At 34.6% G+C, this 8,485-nt stretch overlaps 1 long non-coding RNA gene across 3 annotated transcripts in view; it reads right to left on the bottom strand.

The window, feature by feature from the left end:
- LOC141488318 (uncharacterized) overlaps window positions 1–8,485 on the bottom strand; it is a 256,526-nt gene that overhangs the window by 197,982 nt on the left and 50,059 nt on the right. The gene's annotated exons all lie outside the window — the stretch shown is intronic.

Genomic DNA, 8,485 nt, shown 5'->3' with positions numbered 1-8,485 from the left:
ATTTTGATCTTTTACCCTGCCAAGGACAGGAACAAATGAATATTGTGGGATGGTTTTTAGTTTGCCAGAACTATAATGCTTCTTCCTGAAAACCATGAAGCAGGTTTCATTTATACAAAAGGGAAGAAAGAAAAAAGGAGGGGGGGAAAAACCTTCCAACATCAAGTCCCTCTGATCCTTTAAACATGCCAAAGAAATTTAAAGCTATTTCCCATAGTGTAAACCCAAAGTGATGAAATTTTGGTTTTATTAAATCTAGGTGGTAAAACTGCCATGACAGATTTCTCTATTTCCATAAAGATCCTAGCAGTGATTATTAAGACACAGTCGAAGAATGTCCATTCTTTTCAATGGTTTTCAGTTTCTATGTGCATCTCTCCAGCTGACTTTTGTATTTAAAGAAATCCATTTCAACCCACAAAGCTGCACATTTTTCTCCTTCTTATATCGTTTCTAAATTTTATAGCAACATTTACTCATCCTATTTTTGTGTGGGTTCTTTCCTAAAAGTTCAGACATGTATGGAGTTGGTTAGCAAAAGTAAATTTTTAGGGGATTTTTAGGTGAGTTAATACCCAAGAATGAGTATAACTCACCGGAAGAGAACATTAACCTCATACTCATAGAATTTGAGTTGGAATCCTTTGCTACTTATATGACCTGTGTAACCAGAGATCCTGTAACCTCTCTGGGTCTTGGTTTGTGAGGGCAGCTAGCTGGCACAGTAGTGACCCTGGAATCAAGAGATCTCAAGTTCAAATCCAGGCTCAGACATTTGACACTTACTAACTATGTGACCTTCAGCAAGTCACTTAACCTTGGCTGCCTCTCATTCAGGGTCATCTCCAATTGACCTGATTCATATCTGGCAACTGGATCCATATGACTCCAGAGGAGAAAAATGAGGTTGGTGACTTAGCACAGCATCTTATTACCCAAATACAATTTATTTGCTTGTCACGGTATCCCCTCTCTGATGTCATGGTCTTCTTCAAAAATGAAGGACATATATCATCATTCACATGTAAAATAAAGCAGTTGAGCTAGATGGCTTCTAAGATCCCTTCTAGCTCAATTGAGCAACAGATTTTCTCATGCCCCAATTTTATGTAGATATTTCAACATTTTAGTGCTGTGTAGATTTAAGTTAACTTTATAAATTATTATAACTTTTACTATTGTTAAGGAATTAATAATATGACAGCATCAATTACTCCTCCTTTTCCCCCAATCCAGGTGATCAAATTACAAAGTATAAGACCCAAACAATCAAAATAAGGAGGTATTAAATTCTCAAATGAAATGAAAAGAAGCATCTAAACTTTTTTTAACGCTTTAGAAGATATGAAGTGCATTGGTCAAACTGGAAGAAACAGAGGATGGTTAACCATTAACTGTTTCATTAACAAGCAATATACACTCTCTAGGGAACCAGTTGAGGCAAGAGACAGTTCTTAAGAAGAGATCCTGTGATAAAATAAGACTGATTCTGACTGCTCCAGAAAAATCTCAGCCAACCATCCTTCACTTCTCTTCCTGATTTTGTCACCTCCTCCTCATCGTTAAATGTGGATCACCCCTGACTCTGAAAAAGTGAATTATCATCAAATCAACTCTGCCATTATTTCTGCCTCTAATTTTGCAAACCATCCCTCCACTTGATCCTCCACTCCCCTTTGTATATGGTTTTGTCCATTAGAGTATGTGGTGCTAAGAACAGAGATTATCTTTGCTTCTATTCTTATACTTAGAACTGAACACAGTGCTTGAAATATAATAAGTTCATAATCAATCATTGCTCATTCATTCATTCATTCAGTCTAGTCTGTCTTTTTGGTAGTGGATAAGCTGTGGCCAGGTGAAGCAGCACATGTGAATGCTTCTCAAGGAGCTACAAGAAGAAAAGGGAATGTGGGGTCCTGAAGCATTACTGGCATAAATTTCCTTAGCTACATAGATTTCTTAAGTGTGTGCCTCTCTGCTACTTTATCCACTAAATGTCTATCTACTCACCACTGATGTTGTATATCTTTGTAGTAGGATACATCCCAGGTTTATAGGGAGTATATTTTGTCACTACTGTTCATGCTGTTCTATCTTGGCAAACTTTCTGAGCTAATTGTATTTATTGTACTTTAAGTTAATTGTATCCTCTGGTTGTCTATTAAAGGTAAATACACCCTAAAGGACCCATCAAATGAATGTGAATTGGCTTGAAAGCACAATAGAGGACGCTGCACTTTAGGGAATAGGAGAGTCAATAAAATTAAGCTCTAAAATAAAAATTGTCATCGTCATGTATTCAAGTACTGATTCTGTGTACTATCAAGGAATGTGCCTTTTTTAGAGGGTGATAGTTCCACTCATTATTTTTTAACAAATGTCATTGTTGTTACTGTTCAATTTTGTCCAATTATTCATGAACTCATTGATCAAATCACACCATTATTGTCCATGAGGTTTTCTTGGTAAAGACATTGGAGTGGTTTGTCATTTCCTTCTACAGTGGATTAAGGTAAATAGAGGTTAAGTTATTTGTCTAGGGTCACACAGCCGGTGGATGTATGATGCTACATTTGAACTCAAGTCTTCCTTATAGTTTATACCACTTGTATCTAATATGAGGTGAATAATTTATATGGGAATCACTAATTCCCCAGTGATTGCAGGAAGCAGCAAGAAAGTACAATTTAGAAGGGATCTGGAGTAAGGAAAATCTAAATTCAAATCTCAGGCATTTAGCTGTATGATTCTGAGCAAGTAACATGACCTCTATTTTGCCTCAATTTCCTCATATGTAAATTGGGGAAAATAATAACACCTACCATACAAGGTTCTTGAGGATGAAATAAGATATTTGTAGAGTGTTTTGCAAAACTTAAGGCTCTATCTAAATGGTAGCTATTTCAGAACTCCCAAGTCAAGGAGAAAATATTACAAGCAGCCAGAAAGAAACAATTCAAATATTGTGGAGCTATAGTCAGGATAACACAAGATTTAGCAGTTTCTACATTAAGGGCTCATCGGGCTTACGATATGATATTCCAGAAGGCAAAAGAGCTCGGATTACAACCAAGAATCAATGATCCAGTAAAACTGAACATACTCTTTAAGAGGAAAAGATAGACATTCAGTGAAATGGAGGACATTCAAAGTTTCTTGATAAAATGATCAGAGTTGGACAGAAAGTTTAATCTTCAAGTACAGGACTCAGGTGAAGCATAGAGAGGGTGGATGGGAAGGGCAAATATGAGGGATTTAATGATGTTTAGTTTAATTACTTGTATTCCTGTAAGAGAATATGATGATACTGATAATTCATATGAACCTTCATATTTGTTAGGGCAGTTAGAAGAAGAATAGGTGGGAGGGAGTTGAATTTGAAGATATAATATATTAAAAAGATGAAGTTAATGGGGGGAGAAACAAATATACTGGGAGAAAGGAGAAGTAGAAAGGGGTATGTTATTTTATGTAAAAGAGGCAAGAAAAAGCTTTTGCTGTGGAGTGGAAAGGGGAAGGTGAGGGGGAATGAGTGAACCTCACTCTCATCAGAAGTGGTTCAGAGAGGGAATAATACACACACTCAGTTGGTAAATCTTTCTTTCCTCAGAGGAAAAATAGGAGAGGTAATTGATAAGAGAAAGAGGACGAAGCTGAAGGTAAAGAAGAGACAGAAAATAGTGGGGGAGGGTAATCAGAAACAACATATGTTTGGTGAGGGACAGAGTAAAAGGAGAGAACAGAATAAATGGGGGCAGGGGGAATAAGATGGAGGAAAACACAGCTAGCAATAGCAACTGTGAGGAAAAACATTGAAGCAATTTCTCTGATAGACTTAGGAGAAATAATGCTATCCATGCCAAAGACAGAGCTAATGCTGTCAGAATACAGACTGAAGCATACTTTTTCCCCTCACTCTGTTTTTCTTGAGGTCTCTCTTTCTTTGTATATGTGGGTGGGAGGGGATTAGGACCACTGTAGTAAAGTTTTACATGTTTATACATTTTTTTTTAGATTTTTGCAAGGCAATGGAGTTAAGTGGCTTGCCCAAGGCCACATGGCTAGGTAATTATTAAGTGTCTGAGACCGGATTTGAACCCAAGTACTCCTGACTCCAGGGACGGTGCTTTATATGCTATGCCACCTAACCGCCCCATGTTTATACATTTTTAACTTACACCAAATAACTTGCTTTCTCAATGGGAGGGTGGGAAGGAGGAAGGAGAGAATTTGGAATTTAACGTTTTAGAATTAAATGTTGATGATTGCTTTTCCATGTAGCTGGGGTGGGAATTTTAAAATGAAAATAAAAATAAAGAAAAAGGAATTTTTAAATAAAAAGTAACTATTATTATTATTATTTCTGTTACTCTGAAGGAGATTTAGAAATTTCAAATAATTAAACAAGATTTCTTCCTATGTATTTAGACTCAAAAATCATCCTATACCATATATATGATTCCATCAAAAGTATTGTAAGCCCCCAAAATAGTTTAAGAAACTAATTAATACTTGCTTTATTCCCTTCACAGAGTTTATAGATCCTTTCATTTAGCTTAAAATTAAACTGAATTTCTAATTTAACAAACTGACTTTCTCATATTCTGTTGCCCACCATAATCATAGTTGAAATCATGGAGTTAAAGTCAATTTTTCAAAGAGTACATTTTGAGAAAGAAAACTTCTAGGAAGAGCATTCAAATAATTTCTCTACATTGCATTAGTATTGTCATACTCAAAAACATTTATTTTGAGCATCTACCTATAGGATTGTTTTTGGTGAAAAAATATATGTATTTTATTTTTCTTTTCCCCTCAAGATTCTTTCTTCTCTTTTTCATTCAAAGAAATTTGACCATAGTTCCCTTAGTGGTCGATGTCTAGGACTTTTTAATGTAGAATGAAACTGTCTGCTTTTTGTTGCCTCCCCTTATAAAATTTTTATTTTAATGGCCTGCCAACTTAAAATATACAGCTGAGCATGTCACATTGGACTCTTGGACCCTGAAGAATCTCAGGCTTTTGAGCATTATTTATTGATGATGTCCCCCTCCCCTTTCAAATGACCAAAGCTTCCATGGACTTGCTAGTGAACCTTGAGAGAGGAGCCTGTCAGGATATAGAATCACAGACTCTAAGAATCTTAGAGCTAGACGCACTCTTCTAGGTTTCTTGGTACTGCCCCTTCATTATACAAAGGCCCAGAGGAGTGAAATAGCTTGCCTAAAGTCAAATAGTTACTTGGTGATTAAATGAATACTAGCACCTAGATCTCTTCTTCCAGTCCAGTGTTCCTACATCATGCCATCTCCATCATATAGAACAAAAGTTCTTAATCTGGGGTCCATAAACTGTTTTTTTTAATTTATTTCAGTCACTATATTTCAAGGTAAATTTTCCTTCCTTCCCTATATTTTTATTATATACATTTAAAAACTTTATTGTAAGAAGGATTCTATAGGGTTTCAACAAACTGGCAAAGTAATTCATGCTATGAAATAAGAATCCCTGACCTAGCACTTTCAGCATATCAATACATAAGTATATAACCATGTGATAGAACAAAGAATAGTACTAATGTGATCTTAGGCTAAATTAAAAGAGTGATAGTCTCAAGAAAGGAGGAGCTGATATTCTTACTATACTCAATCTAATTAGAACACATTGAAATAATTACATTTAATTCTTGGTGCCACATTTTAGAAAGCTCCAGTGTGATAAATTAAAGGATATTTAGAAGGAAATCAAGTTCATGTCACATCTGGATCCATTTCTTTCTGATTGAATCCAACAAACTTAAGCATTTATCAACATCAAGTTACTATGATACATGTTGGAGATACGGACTTAAAACAAAATACCTCCTGCCTTCAAGTAGCTTACTGAGGAGAGGAAGATAGGTACAATAGATCACCAGATAAGACCACACAAGTTAATTTGAAAATGAAGCAAAGAGCTCTAGGCATCAGAAAAAGCTGAACAACTCTAGAAAAGAGAAGATTACAGGAGACACGATGACTAAGACAAAAGGTGAAAACTGCAGAGAATTTAGACTTAAAGAGAAACTTCCAAACAACTAAAGCTGTCCTAAAATAAAATAGGTTACTTCAGGAGTTACTGTGGAAAGGCTTCTTCATTGGAAGTCTTCCAGGAAAATGAATGATAACTTGTCAAAATATGCTATAGATGAACGAATTACTTGTTCAAATACATTTCAAAAGCAGGACTTGAGTACAAGCCTTCCTGATTATAGAACCAGATCTCATAGTTGCCACATTTAAATAGGAGAAAGATACATATGAACATGGATACATAGACAATCACATTTTTAAAAAAAGCTGACCCCCAAACTGACAGTTTTCTCCTTTGGGAAAACCAGATTTCTGCACTTAAATTTAAAATATTTACATATTTATTCAGCTACTAAGTATTTAACTGTCTTTCTGTGGCAGGAAAAACAAATTCCCTAATCAGTATACATGTTATTTTAATTTGATAGTTCATGAATTAATTTTTATTGCTACTATTAGGTGAATGGCAAAAATAATTAAATACAGAAATATCCCATTCTTATAATGACAGTCATCGTAAATGCATTGTTAAACCTCTGACTCTCCATTGCTTTTAGACTACACCTTGTCCTAATGGCAACATGACTAAATCATGATTTTAAATACAAATGAAAACACGAGATCTTGTACAAAATAAGCAACTGCATTCAGAAATTAGAATATAACCAATTCAGTATAATGTCTTTAAAAAAAAAAAAGACACAGGTTTCCTGAGTGAAGAATCACCATCTGATTCTTTCTGAAATACTTTTCTTAAGATGGCACTATATGTGTGTGTGTGTGTGTGTGTGTGTGTGACTTCAGGCAGGAGGCTTTTTTAGTGGATTTCCTTCCTTGCATTTGTGAAGGTGACTATGTGCCTTTGGCAAATTTTTTTCCCTGGATGTAAGACCATCTAACATCCAGTTTAATGAGTACCACTTCTCACCTTTGTGCTCCCTTTGCCCAGATCCTTTCTTCCTATAGCTTTCTTTATGTTTTAAAAGAAAAGGCAAAAGTAAATAAATACTGTTATCATTATAACTATGTTTCTGATACCACAGCCACATTAAGGATAAACTTTCATTTTAAACTGTTATTTGCCCCCCCTCTCTTGAGAATTCAATAGGTGTGATGTAATTTTACCCAGATCTGAATTTTACCTTATGCACCTAGGCTGTATTTTTCTAGTTCAATGACATCAGTCTTCTATCCAAAAATGCTGCAGCAGCATCCTGTATCTCTTCTTTCTATTTCCTGAAAGTGACAGTAATTACTAGCATGATAGCTAATCAACAAAAGCTGATTGCCAGGCACTAATAGCCATGGGTAGTTAAATAGAATCAATTTTTTTTTCTCATCCAGAAACTAAAGATATGAAAGGAAAACAGAACTGGCAGTCTATTCACAGGCTGTAATACATTCACGTCCTTAATCTGCTACAGGTTTTTTATGTTGGAATGGGACATCTATATTCCATCAAAACTGGATATTTTATAAGAACAGTGCCACTATCCTTGATAATAATTAAAACATCAGACAACACTGTTTGTGGATCTTTTCCTGTAAAGTTTTGCTCAAGGTCTTAATGGTTGTAAAGAAGTATGGAGTACATTTTTCAAATGTTCATAATAGGTTAAGTATTTTAAATAAGCATCCAAAAGGAAAGCATCGGTATAATATGTTCATATTTGAAACAGTAATGCCACCTTGTGGCAATAAGAGAAATTCCACTTTGCATTCTTTGTGATTAGAAACCAATTAAGTCAGGTTATTTTGAAAGTATTTATAAATGTTTGTTGAAAGGACAACAAGTGACATAAAATGGAAAAGATCTGTCAAGATTCCTATGACAGTTTCTTTTCCCAGTAATTGACAGTGGAGTCAATAAATTTCTATTCCTGTTGGAAAAACCCCTAATTTTTGTCACATGAGAAAGTCAATATGACAACAAAGAAAAGAAAGTTGAGTATATGAAAAGAAAGTTTGGGCAAGCAGTGACACAATTTGGAGAATATTTATGAATTTGATTCTCACAATATTAAATAATATCACAAACTTGATTGCAAGTAAATAAAGATGATTATATTATCTCTTCACTTCCACTTCTTAGAATCTTTAGTTTCCTTTAAGGCTATACTCAAAATGATCATTTCAACAAAGGCTTCCTCACTTTTCATTTGGTAGTATCTTCTCTCTTTAAAATTATTTTATATTTATTTGGAATAAATTATATTATTTATGTATATGTTGTTTCTTTTATGCAAAATAAAATTTCCTGAAATTAAAATATTTAATTTGTGTCTCAGAATCCCCAGTCTAGTCCATCGTACATAATATTTAAGGGCTTACTGAACAAAATAATGAGTGATCAGAGATTGGATTAATAATTATGTCCTTGTGCTGAGCTTTTCATTTATATGAAGTAATAG

Source organism: Macrotis lagotis, chromosome 5 (assembly GCF_037893015.1).
Source record: "Macrotis lagotis isolate mMagLag1 chromosome 5, bilby.v1.9.chrom.fasta, whole genome shotgun sequence".
Taxonomy (NCBI): Eukaryota; Metazoa; Chordata; class Mammalia; order Peramelemorphia; family Peramelidae; genus Macrotis; species Macrotis lagotis.
Note: the sequence above shows the minus strand (reverse complement) of the source record. Positions and strands in the feature narration are given on the sequence as shown.